The 17,719-nt window shown below is 36.0% G+C and overlaps 1 protein-coding gene across 29 annotated transcripts in view; it reads right to left on the bottom strand.

Moving 5' to 3' along the window:
* Positions 1–17,719, bottom strand: part of Nrxn1 (neurexin 1) — a 1,032,692-nt gene that overhangs the window by 295,600 nt on the left and 719,373 nt on the right. The gene's annotated exons all lie outside the window — the stretch shown is intronic.

Genomic DNA, 17,719 nt, shown 5'->3' with positions numbered 1-17,719 from the left:
GGAAGAAGAGCCATGAGTCCCAGGATTCATGTCAAGAAAATACCCAACAGATCTATCTATAAAAGCTTGGAGTTTTTAAACAAGCAGCATCTACTGATTGTCAAGCTTTCAGCATTCTAATGAGAGCTCCCCTCCCCAATGAACAGGAGCCCTACAGCACTGAGAATGACGCCATGGTCCCGTTCTGTGAGTGTTCACATTTTAGTATGACTTATGGTCATTTTACTTTCTAGTAATGATGTCAGTATACTATCTTAATTTAAAAAGAGTTCCTTTTTTCCCCAAATGCACTTGGAATCCAATTCATTGAAAATCTACTTCATTTCAGTTAGTATTTCTTTCACTGACTGAAATAATAATTTCGAGTTCTATCATTTAGAAGATATATACAAAGATTTATATAAAAGAGAAATGAAAAGAGTTCCCTCATTCTGGAGGTTACTACACAAATTTTTACTTAATTCACCTTAGAACAGACCTTAGGGAGAATTTATAGAGGAGAGGATATGCTTTCAATAAGAAACAATCTCAGTATATATTTATTATTTACCTACTGTTAGGTTAGTTTTGTCATTCAAGTTGAGTGGATTCTGGGGATGCCCAAAGCTAGTGAACTTTTTCTGGGCTTGTTTGTGAAGTGTTTCTGGAAAAGATTACTTTTGAATTGGTGACGAGAAAGGCACCACACAATGTCACTGGCCATCATTTACTACACCGAGGGCTTGAATAGAACAAAAAGTGGAGGAAGGCTGGATTTTCCCTCTTCCTCTGCCTGACTTAACTGGAAACTCACTTTTCAAGGACCTTAGTTCTCAAGTCTTCAGACCCACTCTAAACCCTACATGATTATCTCTCTTATTCTCAGGCCTTTGAATTATATTGCTGACTTTTCTGGGTCTCTAGTTTGCAAATATCAGTATATGTATGGGTGTCACTAGATGGATAGATAGATGACAGAGTATGCCACATTGATTTTGTTTCTCTGGAGAAATGTATTATAATTACTATATGCCAAAGTTATACCATAAAACATCCCATTTTCATGGGAAAAAGCTTTTACCTACAGGAATTCTGATGTGTAAAAGCTGTGTGCATAGAAATGTTTTTATAATACCTATATACTAAATTTTGCCACTTCAATGAAGTTGGCTTTTGTCACATTCGCTAGTATTTAGTTAAATAGCTGATTAACGTTGTGGGGCTTTTTATGGGATGATAATCAATCTTTGTTTTTCATCAATCATTTTCATAGACTCTTGAAAATCCCCCAAGACTTCCACAATATACCCGATGGCTAAAAAGATTTTGGTACATAAATCTGCCCAAAAAGCATGTTAAAGATGACTGAATGTAAAAGTGATAAACTAGAACACTGCTAAGATTAAATGATACAGAGACTATGCACTTCTTTGTTAATTTTTACAAATATTTTTATGTCAATGCTTAAAAGAAGCTTACATTTCTCATGTGGTAGAATGTAAGTCGTATTTCAAAGGCCGCCGTCAGTGTGTAAGTAAGCAAATTAAATGGAGAGCAAACAGGTTGTATATTAGAGAAACCATAGCATTTCAGAGCTGTTGCTACATCATCAACAGCACAGTCACCACCACCAGCACCACTGTATTACTAAATAAACCATTTGGTGAATATTGTTTGCTTGGTAATTTTTTTTTTTCAGGTGATTAAGTACTAAGTGTGTCAGTAAGGCAAATGCCAATAGAAGGTGAGATTTCTTTAAAAGGAAGATGTAGTGATTATCTTTGTTTTTCCTGGTACTGGAAATCGAACCCGGAACCTTGTACCTGCCAGTCAGGCACTGTGCCACCGAGCTACATCTCTCTTGGCCTGTAGCGGCTATCTTTAAGTGCTAATACTTAATGATTAACTTATTTTTTCCTTTTAATTAAACTTATGCTCTAGTAACTCTGTTTTTCACATGAAATAAATAAAATGCCCAAAATTAGATATACTACTGAACAAAATAAAATATAAAGCACATTTAAGGATTCATATACCTTTTATAAGAGTCACCCTAGTACAGTGGTGTTGTAAATCAACATTAGTTTATATTACATAGTGAGTTTCATTTTATATATATCACTTTCATGACCCTTTTTTTTTTCATTTCTTCTGTACTTTTATAAGGAAAATAGGATAAGCAGTACTTCCATGTTGTATCTGAAGAAATTTAGATATGAGGATTGACCTCTTACCTCAAGTTACATATTTGGTTAAATGGTGAAGCTGGTATAAATCTAATATCTAGAGTCTGTTCCACAACACATTTTTTTTTTTTAGTAGAGAAGTGTTTCTTCAATAATAAGGCAGTCAGAAAAAGTTAATTGAGTATGTCAGTTTGAATTTATCAAGGCCAATGGTTGTCATAATCTAATGTCTCATATCCATAAAATAACATTTGTACATCATACACTCCTCTTTCAACTCACAATGCTGTGAAAGAAGATACAAATGTGAACTGACAGAGCATTTAATATAAGTGGAATAATATTTAGTTAGGGTACATATCCCAAACCGCTGGAGCTATAAAACATTTCAGTTTACAGTTATGGAACTTGAGATAATAATTTAAAGCTTTATATTTTCAGTAAAATAAGTGTCCTACTTGTTTCTCAACATTTGATGTCAACACCTATTTTAGTCTTTTCAAGTGAATGTTAACGTTTACTCTTGAAATTCTGTGACTTAATGGAAATTTTCATTTCAAAGAAATTTTAATATAATAACACTAGAGTTTATCTAATCTGTTTTTAACACTGACCTTCAATAATCCTCATATCTACTAATATCTACTATGTTATTTATACTCTGTAATTATCTAGAAAACTAATTCTGTATACAAATGGAACATAATAGTACTTTAAAAGGCATGTGATTCTTTCCAAAAGACTAACAAAGAAAATGAAAAAATGATTTCCAAGTTATATAAGTAATTCTACACCTTATACTTTGAAAACATATTGTGTTTCTTTGCCTTTCTTCATGAAAATTCAATTCCCAAAATCATTTTGGAATCCTTTGAAATGTTATCTTTTCCAAAAGAACTCGGAGATTTTTAGGAAAACAAGTGAATGGTCTAAGGTTATCTTATTTGAAGGATATTCAAAGTTACCACAAGAAAAATTCTTTACTGAATGTAGTATACAATGGTTTAATTATTAAAGGTCTTTGAATAGAGGTCTTTATAATTAGCTATATTGCATCAAAAACCAAATGTGGTGGGATATGGTGGCACTTGCCTGTAATTTTGGCTACTTATAAAAACTGAGGCATGTGGGTCATGAGTTTGATATTAACCTGGTGAACAGAGAGCAGGGCTTATCTCAAAAAACAACAACAAAAATAGAAAACTGCCTAAAACCAAATATATTAGTTTGCAAGGGAGATTTACACAAAGGAGAGACAGGAAGATGCTAGATAAGTAAAAGAGTTATTGCTACAAAATTTAAATTTAAATTAAATTGAAAGTGATACACTAAAAACTATGTCTATAATAATGGGAATACAAAATAGAAATTTAAAAAGTTGACATCTGATTTATCTGATAGGGACAGTTGAGGATTTCATGATGATAGCTTGAAACTTTCTATTGCCACCAGGATTTATCATGGTGTTTTATATGCAATAAATGCTTAATTTTTCTTGAGTTATAGCTTTATAGGGGCTTCCCCCTTCCCCGCCGACTTCTCTCTCTCTCTCTCTCTCTCTCTCTCTCTCTCTCTCTCTCTCTCTGTCTCTTTTTGTATCAGCAATCAAAATCAGGGTTTTTTGCTCTTGCTTGTCAGGCACTGTACTGCTAAGCCTAACAGCCAGCCCTGTATAAACGTTTTTATCCTTGGCTTATGATGTTCAGTCTCCTATTTTCTAAATTCAGCAGCAAACTTGGCTATTGTCTCAGCACTGTGTTTTATTTATTTTTGTTGAAAAAAAAAAAAAAGTTCACTACTAGCTTTAAATAAAGGTCATTTCCCAATGACCTTTATCAGGTTACTAGGACTGTAAGAAACTTCTGAACATAATCTCCGCAGGATTTCGTCTCCTGTTCTGAAAGGCATGGTGCCCTCCCTCTGCAGTTACCGCCATCCTGTCTTTAGATCTCCTCTCCCCTCACAAGGGCAACGCATACTATGTGCGCCTACCAGTTACATCAGAAAGATGTGTTGCTTTTGCACTGTTTTCCTCAGCACTGACACTGTCGCCCCTCTTGGATGCCGAACCCATGGAAGGAACCAGTCCACACAAATGTTGGGACAATAAATATATCTGACTCAAGGCTTTACATGTGTTTTTTTAGCCTGGAAACCATTTCATTATGGTTTCAGTGATTTCTGCAGTGACCTACTTTTATGTATGAATGAATGGATGGATGAACGAATACGAATTTACTAGTGATGTGCTATGTGGATGAGCTGTGCTACTTAGGCCATTTCTACTACAATCTGAAATTTCAGAGCTTTCACAATTAAAATTTTGGAATAAATACATTGAAAGTTATTATCAAGCAAACCACCAGTTCTAGTCAATATTTAATAATTTAAAGAATTTAGTAGGAACATACACAGCTTATTAAATGTTCTTCAATATGAGATTTTTCTTTAAGAATCTGACGGTATGCTTTTCTCTCCTCTGTACCTGATGCCTTTAGTGCTAATGCAAATTGATTACTGAATTACTTGCCAGAGAGTTTTTAATAAAGTTCACTCACTGCTTGAGGGAGTCTAGCTTCAGAGGGAAGACGTAAGCATTCTAAGTTCTTAAGGTTATTGGTTGTGGTTATTTTATTTTTAGCTCTAGATTACAGCTCTGGACTGGTGGGAGTCTACCAGTTACTTGTTACTCTTTAACCTAGAATAAGAGACTCCCATGGTTTTCAAGATTTTGAATTTGATCTTCACCAAAGTTTGTTGTCTCACTGCACAGCGTAAATTATTGAGCTGAATTGTTTGTAGAGGAGTTATTTTCAAAAACTAACATTCTTGAGAGGAAAATAAATTGTGTTTTTAAAGAAAATACATTTCAAGGTGATGTATAACTCCCTGCATCAGTTTCCTAAGTACTATTTACAAAACCGAATATTATATTAAATTTCAATCACCTAAATTAATTTAATATGAAATCTTATATGTATGGTTACATGTGTATGTGAAATAAATATTATTATTTTGTTCTTATTTATCATTTTTCTACTCCTTTTTATGATTACCATTTTGAAGATCATCACCTTCTCAAACAATAGTTTAAAAATTCAAAATAGATGATGACACAGCTGAGTAGCCTTTTCTGACATAAATTATTTTGCTGGAATATTTATCTTTAATGTACAGGTCTGTCTGATGTCAAGAAAAAGTTGAATGCTACAGGCTTTTGTTTATTTTTAATTTTTGCTTTTGTTTCTTTGTTTGTTTTGAGACAGGGTCTCGCTATGTAATTTAGAGTGGCCTTGAACTCACTTTGTAGCCCAGGCTGGCCTCAGACTCATGGCAATCCTACTGCCTCAGCCTCTCCAGTTCTGGGATCACAGGTGTGTGCTACCATACCCAGTTTGTTATAGGTTCTAATTTTAGCTCCTTTCCACAATTGATTCTTATCAGACAACCAAGAGATGGAGTGGTTTAGGAATGTTACATATTCTAATTAGTTTCCTGATAGGGCAAAAAAAGGACTTATTTAGATGAATTCAATTAACATCAGTTAATGATTATATAGAGTCATGACTTTGTATGATACCAGTTAACAGGGATCATATCTCATTTTATGTAAATGGTGTCTATTTGTATGGTGCACAGTCTGCTTCTATGAGTTGTCCTGAATACATAGGAAAGGTATGAACAAGGTGACTCATCCATGAACTCATTTACTTCCTAAAAAACTACTTCAGATATTAGGGAGGAACACACTTGTTTTAGAAGAATATTTTATGCCCATGTAGCATACTCTCTTCATACATGTCAAAATCTGAAAATATATAAACATATAAGGCATTTATAAACATATAATCCTTTCTAACACGTAGCATTTTCATTAAAGTAAATGTATGTGAAAATATATACTATTTATGAAAAAATACATTCCTTAAAGAAAAGTTTTAGGCCAATAGGCAGAGGGAAATTTATTTTATTGAAGTACATAATTACTATTTAAATTATCTTGAGAGAAATGATTCTTAACCTTATAGAAATCATAATAGCTTTTTGCTGTTCCATTTTCTTGATAGCTTCATTTGATTGAAATTTCTTATTGAGTAAGCACACTGCGTTTTTCATTTTAAAATGGTATTTTGGCTGGGGAAGAGTTGAATCTCATGTAGCCTGACTTATTGGAGAGGAATCTTCTCTCTGATTTAATGCCTTTCAGATCTGCTGTGAGGTCTGCTGATCTGGCCTATTTAATCCCATTGACAGTTTGGAAAATATTAACTGTTAATGTCTAATGAGTTCTCATGCACCCCAGGAGTCTCACAATATCTCTGATTCTCAGAAGGGGTTCAAGAATCTCTGTGGTCAAACAAGTTTATGATTGGCGTTTTGTGGAGCACATGTATACAGTAACTTTACATAGTGCCACGCAGGAAATTTCAGTGAGAGACAATACTGTATACTCATGGTTTGTCTCGCCTTGTCTTTTGTAGTTAGATCTCAATCTAATAAACAATTGTTTTTAAAAGTTCAATAAATTTCCTTAATTTTGTCTATTATTCCAATAGAACATACAACTTTCCATATTTGACAAACTCCCCATTTTTTTCTAGTTTGTATATTATCTTTAGATATTTTCATAAACCTTTCATTATTAAGGAATTAGTTGTACTTTTCTGAACATCTCCAGTTTGATCTGATGAAGCATAGGGTGCAGTGTCTAAACCATTTCAGTTACATGCCAGTTTCTTTCCCTACTTTGTACTGAGCATTATCTTCTTCCTTTCTCAAACTTAATAGTTGAAAGATTTTCTTCTTGGTAATCTTAGCTCATGTTTATGGCATAAAAAGTTTACATTCAGTGAGATCATTAGGCTATTGTACATACCATATATTTAATGGAGAAAGGAGATTTACAAGAGGAGGGAAGGAAGTGTGAGGGGAGAGGATTAATAAAAAAGAAACAAGTTGTATTCTGTGCATGCACCCACTCCCTAGGATGATGGTACATGGCACGAACTGCAAATATGTAGTGATTTAAAGAAAGGAAGGAAGGAAGGAAGGAAGGAAGGAAGGAAGGAAGGAAGGAAGAAAGAAAGAAAGAAAGAAAGAGAACTATTTTATTGGCTAGTCTCTTTACCTAGTTGGAATTGCTTTACCAACTTATGCCAAATCAGTCTCTTTTACCAGGAGTACAAACTCATGATACAGTTCAATTAATTTCCTTTTATTTGTGCCTTTTAATGCATTTTTTTACATTGAAGGCTGTCTCTTACTTCTTGATGCTGGTAAAATAGTTATCAATTTTTAGATTTAGGTTAGTTACTTAATAAAACTAAAAGATCCTATTACTCTGATTGCTTTAATCTCCTCTAATGTAATACTCCCTTGTCTATTTTTTTTTTTTTTGGATATTTCACATGAAATTTTAAGAACTGGGGAAACTATACTGCTGCATTTTATGAAATAATTCTTACCATCTTGGAAAAAGTGTAGCAATTTAAAAAGTCAGTGGACTGTACTTAGCAATTTAGTTGCTTTAGCAACTCTCAACATTTTTTATTTATTTTACCAATTTAAAGATTTTTAACCTTGGTTGAAAACTCTTTCTGCATACAAGGTTATCTTTTTCCTTTTGCTTTTTATGAACTTTTCTCCAAAAAGTACTTCTACATATGTAGAAAATGTTCAGAAATTTTAAATTTAACAATGGCATCTTGACAAGGCTGTAGGAGGAATAAAAACTCCTTTTATTTATAATTGATTTATTTTTAATTTTCATCTGACTGCCTTGCAAACTTGAAGTGGAAAAAGTGTTATATCCCGGTTACATTGAATGGACACCTAATGGACTGAATGTCTCGTGTTGCCTACAAGATGACATTTGAAGAATTACAGCCTTTCAAGAAAGAACCTTTTATTCATATACTTATGTCATGAGTTAAAAGCTAATCTTTTTAGAAGTTAATTGTATTATTATTCCCATAGCAATGATCTAGAGTAACCAATAATGGAATAGACTTGTACATAGTGATGGCTTACCTTTTTCAGAAAAGTTCAAACCATCTGGGGAGAATATATTAGCCTTTTCAGAAGCAAAGAGAGGTTGAAATAGGCATGTTTAGGAAGAGGATGGAAGAAAATAATGTAAGAAGGAAAAGAACCCTTTACATAAATACATTGAATAAATTCTAAAAATATTATTCTTACAATATCACAAGTAATTCAAACATCAGAAATTGTATTCCATGTACTTTGGCACAGCTAAATTAACATCTGATATATCCAGCTTTGTTAATGAATTAAGAGTAGGGTAATAAAGAATTGCAGAACAGTTTAGATGTAGTGATTGCTGAAAACAGCTACGTGTTTGAGTCATCCTTACATTCAGCAATGGATGTCAAGGTTAATTTGCAGTAAATCCATTAGCAGTCATGGCACTGATGTGTTAGTACTGGCCACACAGAAACATGCATTAATAATAAAGGCAACACATTCCTCTATGTTCCTCTTCATACTGATAAAAAGCTTGCTGCCACTGCTCATTTAATTCAGCTTTGTCATAAAATCAAACATGTTTTGTATAATCAAAAATTTAGAAAGAATGCCAGTTTGCAATTCATTTCATGTAGATTTTCTCCTTTATTAAATGGTCAAGTGAGTTTTCATTTGTTGTTTGTTTGTTTGGTCTTGTGTCATAAATCCTATCATGCTAGATGTTTTATGGGAATGAACTAATGCTGTTTTTTCATGAAGTTTCCAGTATGATACAATTTACTATTACTTCCACTGTCAATAGTTAGTGAAAATAAAAGATAGTATAACAGATTTGTGTGAAAAACTTCTAAGACAAGGAATGAAATACTAAGAAGGTTCATAAAAACTGTGAGGTTGGAGCACCATTCCTTAAAAGGTATTTGCTTTGAGCATAACTCTGAAATAGATCCAACTTTTTAAAGGTTTCTTCATTGGAATAAAATAATATTTCAATGCGATGTTATGTTTTTACAATACATGAGCAACTATTCCCTCTAAGGTTAATTAAGCATACATCATATGACACTAACTGGACTAATATGTTACTATGCAGTATCTTGCTGAATTCTTACAGAAGTTCTGAAGGATAGTGTTTGCTATCTCTATTTTTTAAAAAAAAATGAATACCTAAGACAGACTAAATCACTTGGTCCAGATTATGTAGCTATTAAATGATGCAGTGAGAATTTGAACCCAGGTCTGCCTGAATCTTAAATTTACATCCTGAGTTTCTATCATTCCTTGGCTTCAGAAAGTACATCCTGTCCTTGATTCAAAAAGATGCATGTAAAATGTGTTAGATTTTGAAATTTCAGCAAAATGATTTCATATATTTGGTTATAAGAATAATTTGCTACTTGGATAGAGAGAGGGATTTAAAAGTATAAAAGACCTTGACAAGTTTGATGCAAAGTAGATATTTAAAAATAAATCCAGGATGCCTCTTGGGGTTAGGTAGAAGAGCTCTGTGGGCAGACTGGACATCGACATTTTCATTATAGAATCATGCTGCCAGAGACAATAAAATGCACCTCTTCCCACAGAGAAGAAACCATTCTCTCTGATAGCCCTGGAGAAAGAGGAGACGAAGAATGACCACAGCATTTTGAAGAGTAGTGTGTTTTGTCTTCTCTTGTTGTGTTTTAGTGAAAAACAACAACAACAAAAAAAATAAGACATTGTAAGCAGAAAAGATAGCTAATGCATCCTAAATATAAAGCCTTAACATTTACTCAATCTGATAGAATAAGAGAATGCATTTGATAAGAATGTATTGGTGATATTTTGTTTTTTACCATAAATTATTTTATTCCTTTTTTATCACAAAACAATCACTTCTAATTTTTTAAATACTAATCTATGCTTAATAAAATAAGAAACAGTAGCAGCTATATTAATACAAGCAAAATAAACTATATGTATATACATATATATAAACCTTTAATTTGCTTATTCGTTCTGCAACTCACACTCCGAAAAAGCTTATGAAGACGGCAATAAGTAAAATTCAGCCTACTCTGTGAGGTATTAAAACACATACTTTTATAGTTACAAGAAGCAAAAAAAAAAAAAAATAGTAACTATGAGGTTGCAAAGTTAGACCTCTTCTGGATATGCATAAAATTTGAATTTGAAACATGAAAATGTTTACTCTCTTAAAGATTTTTAGACAATGAAAGTCACAAACAACATATAAATTTTGAAAGTGACTTTTTTTTTAAAAAGCTCTCTATGGGTATCTTTATGTTTTACCACCTATCTAGAGATGTATAACTCTGTCCGAGGATACTTTTGAAGTTGAAATGATTGAAACATTACAGTGTGGATTGAAGTGGCAAATCAGACTTAAAGCAAGAAAGAGTCAGCCCTTTCTTCTTTTGTGTTTGGTTCACAAAATTCTATCTTCCTAGACTAAAATTACAAGGTGGTTTCAGTCTGCACCTCAGATCTTTGAACACTAGCTTCCCAACCTCAAAAGACCCCCATGTTTGAAATGTAGGACTCTCAAGCTCTGCAGTGCAGCTATGAAAATGACTGAGAAAGACCTGTAGGGCACAGAGCACAGGCCACTAGGAAGGTAAAGAAGGCTTTAAACTTACACAGCCAAATACAGGGTCATTTAAAAGTGTTTAATTCTCTTTAAATGGGTTATTGCATTCCAATGGAGTTTGCAGGCCATCTGTCTTTGAAGTGATTTAAATTAAGTTTTATTGCTCTTATGGGAAAGACAGGCAATTTCTAACTCAGTATAGTCTGCTTACTACCATCAATCACTAATTAGAATTAATTATTAAGACTTCAATGCCTTTTTGCTCAAATACTCTGAATCATTTATCAAAGAATGACATGACTTTTTGTTCCTTCTTTGGAATACTAAAGTCACAGTCATATGACTTTTGGGTAGATGCAACTGAACTCATGATACTAGTCAGATGCTTAACAATAATGCTATCTAAAAGCTACATTTAACCAAGAGAGCAGTATTTTTGGAACAGCAGGCAGTATAAAAGTGCTTTGTGAATATTAACATATTCTAGCAAATTAGTTTGCACTCATTATCATAAGCAATTACTTACTGTTTAGATGCAGCTTGTTTTAAATTGGCAAGCAATTTGCAAGAATTAAAACACAACATAGAGAGCTTTCTGAAAATTCAGTAATATCCTCACACAAGTGATGCTACTAGGCTTATAGACCTTGTATCACATACGCTTATCCATGAAACATATTTAGAATTAAAATAGTCGGGAGGGGGCTACATGGACACTTAATGCAAGTTAGTTTGTTTGGACACTAAATAAAATTGTGTATGAGGACAAAGTGGGAAGGTTTTGTGTTTTAAAATGAACTGGCTGCCAATCTCACTAAATTCAAGTGCTTTGATATGCATTGTCCTGAGCTGTCTACATTTCCCAGTTTATCCTGTGTGAGAAGGGTTTTTTTTGTTTTGTTTTGTTTTGTTTTTTTTTTTTGTCTTGATCATCTTCTCAATTCATCACTGAGGCATAGATTGCTAATGTACATCAAACCCTTTTTACTTACTTTGATAACATAGTTCTCAGTGTTAGCAGGACTTAACGGCTAACACCTCTACCTACTAGAGACTTTATTTCCCATTCTTATTCCCTTTGTAGTTCAGAGGAGCCATGAGACTATGTGCTGGGCAAAAGCGATGTGTGATTCCAGGTCAGTCCCTGAAATACACCTGTTTTCTCCTTAGTGCCCTCTTTCTGCTTGTACAGTGATGACAAAAACTGAATTAGCAGCTCTGGGTTCAGAGATACAAGTCATAGATTGAGAACAGAACCCTCCTTGGAGGCACTCAACTTTGATCGGACTGGTGTATTTTTGGCTCTTGTTTTTATAGCAAAGACGAAATTTTTTTTAAAAAATGATAAAACATTTTAATGTATTTTTTCATCTTAATGATAGTCAAGTAAATGCGAAAGTGAAGTTATCTTTATTTCACAAATTCATAAGAAACTGATATTCTCAGGGATAAAATTATTATTGTCTTTTTCCTTTTTATTGGTACCCGGGATCGAACTCACGTCCTGCTTGCAAGGCAGGCGCTTATGCCGCTGAGCTAAATCCCCAGCCCTAGGGATAAAATTATTTGTCCATGTCACAAAGCAGTGTTAAATGTTTTCTAGCAAAATCTACCGAAGGTAAGTAACAATATATTACCCTTTTCACAATAAAGTAATGTCACTCACCCTGGTGGGATTTAGGACAAGTCTTTTTCTTCATGGATTAATTCTAGAATTCTTTTCTCTCTTATAAAATCAAAATGGTGACTTCAGGGAAGATGGCAGAACAGTAAGCAGCACAGAAAACAGCCTGTCTGTGAGAAACAGTCCAGATGCTGGAATATAGCATTGTGGGGAAGACAAGAAGGAAGGAAGTGGGTACCCTGGACCCAGGAAGAACCTAAGGTGAGAACTGAAGCCCGTGAAGAGAGTAAAAAGAAAAACTTAAATGAAGAAGAAAGAGGTAGCAGGTAGGCACATCACCTGGAGCAGGACCACTGTGTGAGAGGAGCTGTTGGAAGCTGGGGACACAGTCACACTAACGGTGGTGGCTGGCAAGCTCGAAGGCCTCTGCAAAGAGACTTGGTGCTGGAGCCAAGCAGCAGACACAGAGGACTGCACTGGCTGGTGGTATGTGCAGAGGACTCAGTCCTCCTGCAGGAGGGAGCGATTGGCCAGCAGCCATTTTGGAATCAGGACCAGAACTGTGGCCGGTTCCCTCCAGCAGCTCCTAGCTGGGAGCAGACCAGTGGAAATTGCTTGGACTGAGCCCCACCCCTGTGCTCATTCCAACAGCTATCACCAGGGTTCCCCTAACTCTAACTCTAGCCAGCTTGAGGTGGTGGCCAGCCCTGCCCCTGCACTTACTGTAATAGCCATGGTGGGGGCTCCCTGCCACTAATCAGCTCAGTAGGGAGGTGGTAGCTGGCCCCGTCCTCCATGTGCACTCTGGCAACCATCTCTGTAGACACCACCAGTAACCAGGTAGGAGGCAGCAGCCAGCCCCACCCCTGCATGCACTCTACCAGCCACTGGTGAGCCAAAGCAGGCAGGGAAAAGCATCAGACAGCCCTGCACCAGTGCACCCCATGGTCACCATCAGATATCCATAGCCAGCACTGGCTAGAAGAAACAGTGTCACTTCAGAGCAATTGTAGCCTGAGTCCCCACTACCCACTTATCTGGAAGAATCCCATGTCAAGATGAGGAGGCAAAAGGCAGTCCCTGGTCTCCAACCCAAGCAGAGTTCATCCAGCAGATGCAAACACAGAAGAGATTGGGAGTCACACACCTGAAGTTTATGAAGTAATGGTACCTGAAGTAAAGAAACAACGTCAGGAGACTATAAGAGAAATTAGAACAGAGATATTATCTCAGGAAAAAGAAGAAATGAGAAACATAATAAAAGAATTACTAAGCACCTCTAAAGAAGACACAGATGGAAGAATATAGTAGTAGCATAGGAAAATGCAGGAAACCTTGAATGAACAATGTAAAAAAGACAGAATATATGAAAGAGATTCAAAGAGATTACCAGAAATTAAAAGCTCCACTGAAATCTGGCAAAACTGCTTAAAAGAAACTAAAGATAGATTATCAATACTTGAAGACAGATTTACAGCTTGTGATCGCAAAAAGAAAGCTCACTTAACAATAACAAGGAACCAGAAGCAACAATTCAACAGCTGCAAGACAACCAAAAGAAACATAACTTAAGAAAAATAAATGTGGGTTAAAAAGCAGGGGTCAACACAAATCACATTAAAAGTCTATTTACAGAAATAATTTCAGAAAACTTCCCAAGCATAGAAAAAGGAAATGGCATTTAGGTAAGAGAGGCATATAGAACTCTAGCTAGCCATAACCAAAATAAATCTACACCCAGACATATAATAATCCAAGATCTCAGAAATTCAACACAAGAACAGAATATTAAAAACTATTAGAGAAAAGAATCAGACCACATATAAAGGAAAACCCATCAGAATCACAACAGACTTAACACAAACCATCAAATAAGAAGAACTGGGAATGAAGTATTTCAAAGTCCAGAAAGAAAACAACTTTCAACCCAGATTGATGTACCTTGCCAAACTACCTTTCAAACACAATGGAGAAACAAGATACTTCCGTGATGAAGAACAACTGAAGGAATTTGTGACCACCAAACCAAACCTACAAAAATACTGAAGAACATTCTAGAGAGAGAGAAAAAAGACCTTGTTTCCAGGAACAGTGTCAGAGGGGGCTCACCGAGCAGGGCAGACAATGGAATAGAGGGGCAAAGTAGACAACCAAGGGCAGGAAAATAGCGTGGCAGAGACGAGGCAGTGGTAAATACTTGCAAAACGATGTAAAGGATGCTCTGAGTGGATTACACACAGTTCCACTGGCTCCAACATAGAGCATGAACCTTAGAAATCATCTAACTGTAAACATGTTCTCCAGCATTTTAAGATATAAACTCTCTTGTAATTTACTGCACACTTTCTTGCACATTTTACAACTTATGAAAAGGTTTTCTCAAAGATCTGGAAACTGGCTTTTTGAAATGCAATCATTAAAAAAAAAGACAGTGTTCCTCTACCTGTCTCCCTAGAAGCAGTAGGCACCTCATTTCTATGAGTTCCCATCACAAAGAGAAATGGCAGAATTCAGGTCACTTGTCTCTTCCTTGCTTACTTCCTATTTAATTGGTTGAGTGTAAATTTCTTTGATGGCCATGATTCACTAATCATATTATTTTGACACTTAAGCCTACTGGATTGGAAAACAGCAAGAGTAGTCCAGTAATCTATGCAAATACTTTATTACATTATGTCACTCTCAGGGGAAAATTCTCCTTCTACAAAGAAAGTGGACAAAATATTGTCTAGGAAGCATAGGAGGCATTTCATTTAGAGATAACTATGCACTAGTCAAAATGTTAAATAATATTTCATAGTTGTATTTTGGGAGAAAGTTCACCTACTATGAGTGAATTAGAGTTATGACATCTATAGTAAACCAATGAATATTGTATCTCCATTTCTTGAGAGTAGTCATACCTCAGATAAACATGTAATTATCAATGCAGAATATATTCTATGCATTTCACTTATATTGATTTTATATTTTTAAAGTAATTTTCTGTCTTCAGGATATGAGTTAGTTTTCATGTTTCTTTGTTTTCACATCAGCCAAGAATATCACTAGATGCCTAACAGATACAAAGATTGGATGTCGGGGACAAAATAAAATATATACTATTTAAAATTATTTTGGTGATATCTTTATTTTCATTTGATGCTTTAGATTTAAATATATCTGTATTATGTTTATAACAAACAATTTAAATACAATACTGAAGTACACTGTCTTATTATCTGTTAGACTTAACACAAACTTCCCCGTCTTATAAATTTTCTTTGGTTTAGAGATTGAAAAGAAGTATAATATAGAAAATACCATCAAAGTATTATGTATTGAGAGTACTAAGGGAAAAAACTATTAAAAAAACCAAATATCTGTTTTTTTTGTTGTTGTTGTTGTTTTTTTTTTTAGTTTTTCAAATGTTAAATTTGAAATAAAACTAAGTTTTTGGGGCTGGGGATTCAGCTCAGCGGCATAAGTGCCTGCCTTGCAAGCAGGCAGTCGTGAGTTCGATCCCCAGTGCCGATAAAAAGGAAAAACAAAAACAAAGTTTTATTTTCTGTTGACTTTGTATGCTACTTTGTATTAAACTTCTGTATGTATTCATGTAATCATGAATGGTTACCCACTATTCTTTAAAGTTTAATATGTGCGGGACGGGGAGAACATGGCGGACAGACAACAGCAACTACGGAACGCTCTCTAACGGCTCGGCTCAGAGGCCAGGAATGATGCGGACTAAGGAGATACGAACCAGTAGAGATATGCTCTGCTGACTCAGGAACGAACTGGGCTGAGAGAATCCAACTTGGAATACAGTCCTGGCGCTAAAATAGGAACAGAAAAATCTCGGTGTGGAGGCTCGACTCCGCGCCATTGGAAACCGCGGTTTGGATTTCCCGCCGCCCGGCGGCCGGCTGCCTCCATAGCGGCTCGGCAAGGAGAGACACGCAGAGGCTTGGAAACGGGAGTCTGCGAACGGAGTCGGAAACGCGACGGACAGGGAGGAAGGCTGACTGGTGGCGAGGTGAGCGAGGAACTGACTCCCTACCGCAGGTTGACTCCAGCGGAGGTTTTTCTGGGCGCGGGCAGTCCTGTAAGAGCAGGGCGCGGTGGCAACTGCAGCCGCACGTTTCCCTCTCGGACGGGATTGGTGAAAGGTGCCTGACCGGAGGGACGCTGCTGGCGGACTCCCTAGGCTGGCCTAACCCAGATCCCAGAGCCTGACGGTGGCCCGGAGGAGCGACCGACTCCCGCGTAGGCTGCCTCCTCCGCAACTCCCTGGGGCGCAGCGGTGAGCGGGAACAACTAGCCAGCGCAATTTGATCAAGCTGTGGCTGACAGGCAGGGAAGCCGGGCCTCCTGTGTAAGATTACATTTTATAAGGAACAGAAAATATGGGGAAGGGAAGCAACAAAAAAGGCTCCTCGACCCCCAATCCTGAGAATCAGGCAGTGGACACTGCACCAATATACATTAAGCGCCATTTAGAGAGCCTCATAGACCAATTCAGGAATGAAGTTATCAATGACCTGAAGCTAGAAGTATGCAGAATAGTTAGAGAAATGCTAAGCACCACCCAGGAAAAAGCAGATGGTGGAATGGAAGAACAGAAAAAGAGGGGAGAATTGCTTGATGGAGAAAACAGAGAAAGCATTGAGTATGTGAAGCAGGTGCAAAGGGACTATCAAGAAATTAAGAAGTCTACCCAAGACTGGCATAACAGCTTGAAAGAAACTAAGGACAGACTATCTGAATTGGAGGGCAGACTTGAAACATGGGAGAATGAAATGAAAAACTTCTTAAAAATAACAAAGAAACACACAGCAATAATACAAAGACAAGAAGATGATAAGAGGAGCCATAACTTAAGGATTAAGAACATAAAAGAAGAAGTAGGGACACAAACAAGTGAACTACAAAAGCTACTCACAGAAATAATCCAGGAGAATTTTCCTAATTTAGCAAAAGGTAAAGATACTCAAATGTATGAGGCATACAGGACCCCAGCTACCTACAACCCTAACAGAGAAACACCCAGGCATATAATAATAAAAATTCCAGAAATTCAATACAAGAACAGAATATTAAAAGCTGTAAGAGACAAGAAACAGATCACTTACAAGGGAAGACCCATCAGAATTACAGCAGATTTCTCTTCACAAACCATCAAATCACGAAGAGCATGGGGAGAAATAATTCAAGCTTTGAAAGATAATAATCTACAGCCAAGATTGAGATATCCTGCACAACTGTCCCTGGAAATTGATGGAAAAATGAGGTGCTTCCAGGATAAAGAGGAACTGGGGGAATTTGCAACCACCAATTCAACCCTACAGAAAGTATTGCAGGATATTCTAAAAAAAA

This window comes from Cavia porcellus, unplaced genomic scaffold, assembly GCF_034190915.1.
Source record: "Cavia porcellus strain 051 isolate PalLab524CR breed Dunkin Hartley unplaced genomic scaffold, mCavPor4.1 scaffold_1, whole genome shotgun sequence".
NCBI classification, from domain to species: domain Eukaryota; kingdom Metazoa; phylum Chordata; class Mammalia; order Rodentia; family Caviidae; genus Cavia; species Cavia porcellus.
This window is presented reverse-complemented; position numbering and strand designations above follow the sequence as displayed.